A 10,475-nucleotide genomic window follows, 5' to 3' on the forward strand; every position below is an offset into this window, starting at 1 on the left:
AGACTCAGGGGCCAGTGATCTTGTCCCAGTTGAAGAATGTGTGAATGTGTGGGCTCAGTGTGTGAGGGACCAGTCTCAGGTTCCAGTGATCCAGACCCAGCTGAAGAGTGTGTGAATACGAGGCTCAGTGTGTGAGGGACAGCAGCCTCAGGGGCCAGTGATCTAGACCCAGCTGAAGAGTGTGTGAATACAAGGCTCAGTGTGTGAGGGATTAGCAGACTCCGGGTCCAGTGATCCAGACCCAGCTGAAGTGTGTGTGAATGCGAGGCTCACTGTGTAAGGGAGCCGTAGACGCAGGGTCTGGTGAGCCATGTTGTTTCACTCACTAACGTTTGCCTTGGCCATCTTTTTATCCGCCTTTGATCCATAAACCCTCATACCATTAACTAACAAATCTAACGACCGCACTCATGAAAATGTCGATGCAACCCCAGCCTCCACTACCGTTTTGGGGAGAGAGTTTCAATTTTACACCACCTTGGTGTGAACAAGACTTCCCTGATTTCACTCCTGACTGGCCCTGCTCTAATTGCAAGATTGTTTCCTCTTCTTCTGTAATACTCATCAGCGAAACTATTGTTTTTTTCTATCTATCGAGTAATTCATCAATCAACAATCAAAAAAAGAGGGTACGTCTACGTGACCTAGCATTATAATTGAACAATGTGAACCCCGTCTGTCATCTGTTGAACCCTAAATTGTTGGTTTATACGTCTTGGTGTTTGGTCTCTGTCTCTCTCTGTCACTGTATCTTACTGTGTCTGTTAGTCTCACAATGTATCTCTGTCTCTCACTCACGTTCCCTCAATGGTTTGTGGTTAATGGATTATTCTGGTTCATAACTTTCCTGTCATCTGTCGCAGTTGACCCGTGTTTCTGTAGAGTTTATCTGAAGTGGAGGAGCACCTTTGCCAAGCGTCCGCAAATCAGAGACTGGGAGGAGGCGCGACACCCGGAACGGGTCTGTATCGGATCACCTTCCCTTCCCATAGTGCAGAGATTCCCGGAGCTCAGAGACTGCGATAAGGCGGATCTCCCAGACCGGGTCTGTAGCTGCTCACCTTCCATCCACATTAGTGCAGAGATTCCCGAAGCTCAGTGTGGGAGGAGGCGGAGCTCCCGGACCGGGTCTGTCTCGGGTCACCTTCCCTTCCCATTAGTACAGAGATTCCCGGAGCTCCATGTGGGAGGAGGCGGAGCTCCCGGACCGGGTCTGTGTCGGGTCCCAATCCTTTCACTTTTGTGTTGAGCTTCCAGCGACAAAGATCCAAACTTCTCACAACTGAACATTTTCCATCATCAAACCATTCCTTCCTCCGTCCAATGTTCTTCTCCCCAGGAGAGACGGGCTTGAGCTGGTATCATGTGTGAATCCACACACTGAATATTGTGGGATATTTAACCCTAAGGAACTTTCCTGGCCAGTCCTGTTCTGGGCTGTCGGGTGGGAATTTATCTTGTCGGTTTCATGTTTTTATTCAAATGATAAACATTTTATGTATTAATGAATATAAACATCTGAAGAGAGGAGATCTCCCGCAAGCACCGTCCGCCAGATCCCCAGGAATCTCCCAGGAGCAGGAGGTCTCACTGATCTTCGCATCTCCAGACCGCAGCACTGGGATCGTGCACTGTCCCCACCTAACCCGGAGCTAAGGAAAACTAACTCAGCACAGACCAGAGACTGAACTCGGGCCCTTGTTATCTATATGGTACACTCCACGGTAGACCCCGCATTGATCTCATCATCTCAGACATCGTCTGTAATGGTTTGAATTGTCTGCCTAACCCTTGTTACAAAATCGAAGTTTAAATTGTCATACTCCCTTTCAGCATTTGTACTGTTCGGGAAGTGAGCATATACTGATCCCCTTGACCCAGAGGGAACGATTTCCACTTCCTTTTCAGCCCGGCTCTATCAGTGGGACACTGAGTTACCCAGCCCTGCTCTATCAGTGGGAATGTGTTAACCAGCCCGGCTCTATCAGTGGGATACTGATTTACTCAGCCCAGCTCCATAAGTGGGACACTGAGTTACCCAGCCCGGCTCAATCGATGCGACTGAGTTATACACACCGGCTCTATCAGTGGGACTGAGTTACCCAGCCCGGCTCTATCAGTAGGTCACTGAGTTACCCAGCACGGCTCTATCAGTGGCACACTGTGTTTCCCAGCCCGGCTCTATCAGTGGGACACTGTGTTACGCAGCACGGCTCTATCAGTGGGACTGAGTTACCCAGCCCGGCTCTATCAGGGGGACACTGTGTTACCCAGCCCAGCTCTATCAGTGGGACTCACCCCGGGAATTGGTCCTTGGACTGTCTGCAGACCCACACGACATCTTCATCCCTCTCAGGAAATGGACAGTCCCCACAGATCACAGCCTGTCCAGATATAATCACCAGCTAATTTAAAACAATTTCAGGAGTCCACGGCAGTGCAATAATAGGCTGACTTAATATCACATAATTCGAACTAGAGAAACATTATTGAGCTCTGGGTAATATTCAGAAACATAAATGAGGCGGATCTACAACCGGCGAAGTTCACACCCCGTGCAACAGTCCCGTGACTGCTGTTAACACATCCAAAATAAAGAGGTGAACCGGGGGTAAAAGGAGGGCCTATGTCAGGGGAAAGGAAACCGGCTTTTACTTCACCTCCAGCCCAGAAAGAAAATTCAGAAACGATGTACTGCTGCTCCGTTATTTTCCATCAAATTATATTAATGAACCCAAATCTGTGAACTGGAAAGTCGTATTTTCCTAACCTAGGCTCCAATCTGCGGCAGGAACACAGAAGAAGAATTTTTCACCCGCTGGTCAGAGGGTTCGCTCAGTTTCTTCTACCCTACAGAGTCCGGCAGAGTGTCACATTCCTCCAGTTACTTGTCACAAGCAGATTGGAGCTTAGGTCTGAGCGTGGAATAAACAGTGGACGCGGGTAAACGGCCAACTGGGGAGAGGGAGCAGCTTCCTCCGGCTCAAACCGCGCTCCTCCCAACTTGCACTGCTTGTGGGCTCAGCGAGATCTCCCAGTGGATCTCCCGTGGCAGCATTCACATGGGTCACACTCTAAAGTAAAATTACCTTTGATGTCAGAATTGCAAGATTAAAGGTTTTGTTAATGTAAGTACAACGCAATCGTTCTTCATGTGATTCTAAAATCCAATCCAGTTTTTTGAAAACACCAGAGGATCCCAATCAGGACGTTGTAAATGTGTTGTTCGGGCTTGGATAGAAACCTTTAAAAGATGATTACTTGACAATATAGTGACACAGTGTCAATATCGAGGCAAAATAAATATATCTTACTTCATACTCAACGTTTTATTTTTGAACTAGACAATGTCAGTGAAACTTCAGTTCGCTAAATTACCTTTGAGCAACTGTTTCCTGGATGGGCCGCAAAAACTCTCAATACGGCACTACAGTGTGTGTGACGTCAGAAAACTAATTGCACGTGGTGTGTGACATCATTCACCCAGTAACACGGATTGTGTGACATCCTAAACACGTTAACACGGTTTATGTGACGTCAGTGATCCGGAAACAGCTGCTCGGGGAGGCTGTACGAGATGACTGGTTGGGAGAAGGGGTGTGATCCGGTCACAGGGATGCATACGGCACCGACTCCACAGGATGGCTGTGTACTCGGCTTTGCACAAGGGTGTGGAAAGGCTGAATGCCGCGCACAGTATCTGCAGAACTTTGTGACTGATTCAGAATGATATGGATATCAGTAAATACCCTAAAGGGGCAGGTTCGCCACATATCCCATGTATCGGGCTGAGGAGCCAAGACTACAGGCCTGTATATATTTCATTTTAACATGGTCACAGATACAGCTCACACACGAGAATTCCTCACACTGCTTGATTCTTTTCCTACAGATACACACAACAACAGGGTGCGCGTTCAAAGAACCACTTGCAATGGAAAGCCTTGTCAGAATCACATCCTGCAGGGCTTCAGACATCAACATCCTGCTAACAGACAGGGAACTGGGACTGTCTGCTTAGTAACAATGAGGGCAGGGCCAGATCAGTTCTATTCTTCTGGGGTGCCCCTATCGCTGCCATCCTTTTCTGAGCTTGCATCAGGTAGCAGAGTTTGTCAGCTCTGCTCTCTGAGTCAGAGAAACAGATGCTCAAACCCTGCCCCCATCCCACACCCCAACAACATTGACACACAGTATTTAGTCTGAAAGCTGGATGTGATCATCATTGAATCATAGAATCATGTAAGTTTAGGGCACAGGAGGCGGCCATTCGGCCCATCGCGTTTATGTCGGTTTCAAAGTGTCTATTCAGCTTAATCACACATCCCATTTCTTGATCCGTAGCACTCTATGTTACAGCACTTCAAGTGCATATCTAAGTGCTTTTTAAAATGCGATGCGGTTTGCTGCCCGTCCCACCCTGTCAGGCAGTGAGTTCCAGAGCCGCACCGCCCCCTGGGTGAAAATAGTTCTCCGCAAATCCCCTCTAATCCTTCTACGAATTGCATTGAAGCTGTATGTCTGGTTATTCACCCAGCTGCTACGGGGAAATTGCCCTACTCATCCTCTCAATCGACGTCCCTCATAATTTTATACACATTAATTGAATCTCCCTCCAGCCTTCTCTGCTTCAATGAACACAATCGAACATGATCCAATCTTTCCTCACAGATAAACTTCTCCATGCCCGGAACCGTCCTCGGAAATCTCCTCTGTACCCTCTCGGAAGCAATCATGTATTTCCTGTAATGTAGTAACCAGAATTGCACGCAGTGCTCCAGCTGTCGCCTAACTAGTGTTTTATACATTTCAAGCATAGCCTCCCTACTCTTAATTTCTAAGCCTCGTCAAATAAATTAAAGTGTCCAGTATGCCTTGCTAACCACTTTATCTACCTGTCCTGCTAGCTTCAGTGATTTTGGTGGACGTGCACTCCAAGGTTCCTGTTCTTCCTACAGTTCTCAGTATCTTGCCATCTATTGCGCATTACATTACCTTGTTAATCCTCCCCAAATGCATTACCACACACGCCTCCGGATTGAATTTAATTTGCCATTTTATCGCTGAAAAAATGTAATTGATTAAAATACGATAGTGCCCGCGTTCAAATCCTGAACAAGTCACTCCAAATGCAAGCTGGATTCTTACATCTATTCAATGTTGCAGAAGGCGTGATCCACTCATCCCCAGAGCATGTTTGAGAACCAGATGAGAGAATATGGAGGGTTGTCGACAGCACAAAAATGGAGAAAAGGAGAACAGTTTTCTTACTGTTCGACAGTCGAGCTCAGAGTTAATTCAGAATTAAGGCAATCGGGTAGGAATGGAACCAGTTGTAGGACAGAAAGTGATGGAGCGGCAGTTTCTTAGGACCGAAAGTTTCGGAGCAGCAGATTTATTTCCCATGAAGATCATTAATTAACTGTTTCTCTCTCGCAGAACAAAAGTCTTTCCATCTTTGAAACCTGTATATGGTCACCCTAAGTCGTCCCTGTTCCTCCACAACATTTAAAATTGTACCAGTTGGATCACATTGTCTCTCCTCATTAGCCCAGCAAAATGAATCATTTCACACTCCCAAGCTTTCAATTTCGTCTGCAACTTGTTTTCCAATTTTAGCAGTATGTCTATGTTTCCCCCTGAAATCAGATACTATCCTGTTCACTTTATACTAAGTTGGCAAGTTTGATATCATCCGCACACTGCAAAATGTTACTGCTTCTATGAAAGCCCAGATCATTAATATATTACCGGAAGAGCAATAGTTGTAGTACCGCCCGCTGATGGACCACATATTTCACTCCAGACAGCAGAAAACATCAGTTCCCCATTTCTGTCTGTCTCCTGTCCCTTAACAAAGTTTCCAGTTTCTCATTAATTACCATAGGATGTGTGACAGAAACACAGGCCATATGGCCCAACCAGTACATGCCAGTGTTTAAAGTTCACACGAGCCTCTTCCCGTCTTTCCTCATTTAAATCTATCTGCGATGCTGAGGATGTCGTGGATAGCACGTTTAGTGAGCTGTTTACACCGCATATAAAGTTTATACAGGCAGATAGGGAATGGGTCACCATGAGGAAGAACAAGTGAAGGAATGTAGTGCCGGAGTTGCCTACGGTCAACTCCCTCCAAAACAGATATACAGTTGCGGATACTGTTGAGGGAGGTGGCTCTTCAGGGGAAGGCAGCAGCAGCCAAATTCATGGCACCAAGGTTGACTCTGCTGCACAGGAGGGCAGGAAAAAGTGTGGAAGAGCTAGAGTGATAGGGGAGTAGATAGGATTTTCTGCGGCCGCAAACGAGACTCCAGAATGGTATGTTGCCTCCATGGTGCAAGGGTCAAGGATGTTCCGGAGTGGCTGCATGGTATTCTGGAGGGGGAGGGTGAACAGCCAGCAGTCATGGTGCATATAGGAACCAAGGATATAGGTTAGAACACGGGATGAGAACATACAAGCTGAATTTCGAGAGCTAGGAGTTAAATTAAAAAGTAGGATCTCAAAGATAGTAATCTCAGGTTTGCTATCAGTGCCACGTGCCAGTCAAAGTACGAATAGCAGGATAGTGCCGATGAATACGTGGCTTGAGGAATTGTGCAAGTTCGAGGGGTTCAGATTTCTGGAACATTGTAACCGGTTCTGGGCGAGCTGCGAGCAGTACAAACTAGGCTTTCTGCACCTGGGCAGAACTGGAACCGATCTCCTAGGGGGAATGTTTGTTCGTGCTATTGGGGAGGGTTTACACTAATATGGCAGGGGGATGGAAATCTGTGCAGGGAGGCAGAGTGAAGCAAAAAGTGATGAGAAGAAAACGGTAGGAAGGAGCAAAGTAAGAGTGGAGGGTAGAGAAATCATGAGCAAAAATCAAAATCGGCCACATTACAACATAATTCTAAAAGGACAAAGAGTGCTAAAAAAACAAGGTTGAAGGCTCGGAGTCTCAATGCGAGGAGCATTCGTAATAAGGCGGAAGAAATAACTGAGCATACGCTGTTAACGGATATCTTGTAATTGGGATTATGGATACATGCTCCAGGGTGACCAAGGCTTGCTACTTAACATCCAAGGGTATTCAATATTCAGGAAGGAAAGAAAGAATGGAACAGTAGGTGGGGTATTTTCCGTGGTTGAAGAGGAAATTAACGCAATAGGAAGGAAGGACATCAGCTTGGATGTTGTGGAAGCTATATGGGTGGAGGTGCGAAACAGCAAAGGGCAGAAAACGTTCGTGGGAGTTGTGTGCAGACCACCAAACAGTAGTATTGAGGTTGGAACTGGCATCAAATAGGAAATTAGGGATGCGAGCAATAAAGGTACAGCCTTTATCATGGGTGACTTCCATCGACATATAGATTGGACTAACCAAACTGGTAGCAATACGGTGGAGGAGGATTTCCTGGAGTGTATAAGGGATAGTTTTATCGAAGAATATGTCGAGGAACCAACTAGCGATCAGGCCATCCAAGACTGGCTGTTGTGTAATGAGAGAGGATAAATTAGCAATCTTGTTGTGCGAGGCCCCTTGGGGAAGAGTGACCATAATATGAAGAATTCTTCTTTAAGATGGAGAGTGACACAGTTACTTCAGAGACTAGGGTCCTGAACTTAAAGAAAGGTAACTTCAGTGGTATGAGATGTGAATTAGCTCGGATAGACTGGCGAATGATAGTGAAAGTGTTGATGGTAGATAGGCAATTGCAGACATTTAAATATCACATGAATGAACTAGAACAATTATACATCCCTGTCTGGTGTAAAAATATAACGGGGAACGTGGCTCCACCATGGCTAACAAGGGGAATTAGGGACAGTGTTAAATCCAAGGACGTGACTTATAAATTGGCCAGAAAATGTAGCAAACCTGTGAACTGGGAGAAATTTAGAATTTATCAGAGGTGGAATAAGGATTTCATTAGAAGGGGGCAAAGGAGCATGAGAGTTAGTTTGCAGGGAACATAAAAACTGACTGCAAAATTTTGTCGAGATAGGTGAAGAGGAAAAGATTACTGAAGACTAATCTAGCCCCTTGCAGTCAGAATCAGGTGAATTCATAATGGGGAACAAGGAAATGGCAGACCAATTCAATGACTAATTTGTTTCTGACTTCACTAAGGAAGACAGAAATAATCTTCCGAAAATACTAGGGGACCGAGGGTCAAGCAAGGAGTCGGATCTGAAGGAACTGAGGGAAATCCTTATTAGCCAGGAAATGGTGTTAGTGAGATTGATGGGATAAATCCCCAGGGCCTGATAGTCTACATCGCAGTGCACTTAAGGAAATGGGCCTCGAAATAGTAGATGCATCGGTGGTCATTTCCCAACATTGCATGGACTCTGCATCAGTTCCTATGCATTGGCGGGTAGCTAATGTATCCGACTTTTAAAAAAATGGGGTGAGAGAGAAAACAGAGAAATATCGACCAGTTAGCCTGACATCGGTAGTGGGGAAAATGCTGGAATCAATTTTTAAAGATGTAATAGCAGCGCATTTGGAAAGCAGTGACAGGATCGGTCCAAGTCATCATGGATTTATGAAAGGGAATCATGCTTGACAAATCTTCTATAATGTTTTGACGATGTAACTAGTAGAGTGGATAAGGGAGAACCATGCTCCACACAAGAGATTAGTGTGCCTAATAAAGGCACATGGGATTGGGGGTAATGCATTGATGTGCATAGAGAATTGGTTGGCAGTTAGGAAGTAAAGAGTGGGAATAAACGGGTCCGTTTCAGAATAGCAGGCAGTGACTCGTGAGGTACCACACGTTTCAGTGCTGGTTCCAATCTATTTACAATATATATTAATGATTTACACGAAGGAATTGAAGGTACTATCTCCAAGTTTCCAGATGATACTACGCTGGGTGGCAGTGTGAACTGTGAGGAGGATGCTAACAGGCTGCACGGTGACTTGGACAGATTAGCTGAATGCGCAAATGCATGGCAGATGCCATATAATGTGGAATCGTGTGAGGTTATTCACTTTGTTGGTAAAAACAGAAAGGCAGATTATTAGCTGAATGCTGACAGATTAGTAAAAGGGGAGGTGCAACGAGACCTGGGTGTCATGGTACATCAGCCATTGAAAGTAAGCATGCTGGTACAGCAGACAGTTATGAAAGCAAATGGCATGTTGGCCCTCATATCTAAAGGATTTGATAAAGAAGCAGGGAGGTCTTGCTGCAGTTGTGCAGAGCCTTGGTGAGACCACACCTTGGGTATTGTTTGCAGTTTTGTTCTTCTAATCTGAGAAAGGACTTTCCTGCTATTGAGGGAGTAAATCGAATGTTCCCGGGATGGCAGGACTGTCATATGAAGAAATACTGAGTCAACAATGCTTAGAGTGACTGGAATTTATGTCAATGAGAGGGGATCTCATATAAGTATATATAATTCTGACGGGATTGAACAAGTTAGATGCAGGAGGAATGTCCCCGATGTTGGGGAAGTCCAGAACCAGGGGGCACAGTCTAAGGATAAGGGGTAATCCATATAGGACCGAGATGAGGAGAAACGTTTTCACCCAGAGAATTTTGAACCTATGGAATTATCTACAAACAAATGTTGTTGAGTAAAGTTCGTTGGATATATTCAAAAGGGAGTTAGATTTGGCCCTTACGGCTAAAGGCATCAGGGGGTATGGAGAGAAGGAGGAGTGGGGTACTGAAGTTGCATGATCAGCCATGATCATATTGAATGGAGGTGCAGGTTTGAAGGGCCGAATGGCCTGCTCCCGCATCTATTTTCTATGTTTCTAACCCTTTATTCCCTTCTCCCTCATAAATTTGTCTAGCCTCCCGTTACTATCTATCTGCACTATTTAATTCAACCATCACCTCTGTAGCGAATTCCACATTCTCGCATATTTATCTGTAAAACATTTTCTTCTGATTTCCCTGTTGGATTTCTTGGCGACTATCTTATATTGATGGCCTTTAGTTATGGTCTTCCCTGCAAGTGGAAATATTTTCTCTGAATCCGTTCTATCAAAATCTTTCATAATTTTGAAGACCTCTATTTAGTCACACCTCTGCTTTCTTTTTTCAAAAGAAGAGAAACCCATCCGGTTCATCCTTTATTGATATGTACATGCTCGTAGTTCGGGTACCATCCTTTTAAATATTATCTGCACCCTCTCCCGTGCCACTATATCATGTTTATAAAATGGCGACCAGAACAGTACAGAGTATTCCAAGTGTGGTCTAGCCAAGCTTCAATACAGGTTTAGCATTACTTCCCAACAGTTCAATGTTATCATTGTCGAAACAAACATTAGTATTGGTTTGCTTTTTTTTGGCTTTGTTAACCTACGTCGCAACTTTTAGATATTTGTGTATTTGTACTCCGAGATCCCTTTCTTCATCTTCCCTACCGAGACTTGCAATCTCCAAGTTATAAGTGACCTACCTATTCTTGCACGGAAAATGCACTACATCACATTTTTCTGTGTCGAACTTAATTTGCCTATTATG

Source organism: Pristiophorus japonicus, unplaced genomic scaffold (assembly GCF_044704955.1).
Source record: "Pristiophorus japonicus isolate sPriJap1 unplaced genomic scaffold, sPriJap1.hap1 HAP1_SCAFFOLD_463, whole genome shotgun sequence".
NCBI classification, from domain to species: Eukaryota; Metazoa; Chordata; class Chondrichthyes; family Pristiophoridae; genus Pristiophorus; species Pristiophorus japonicus.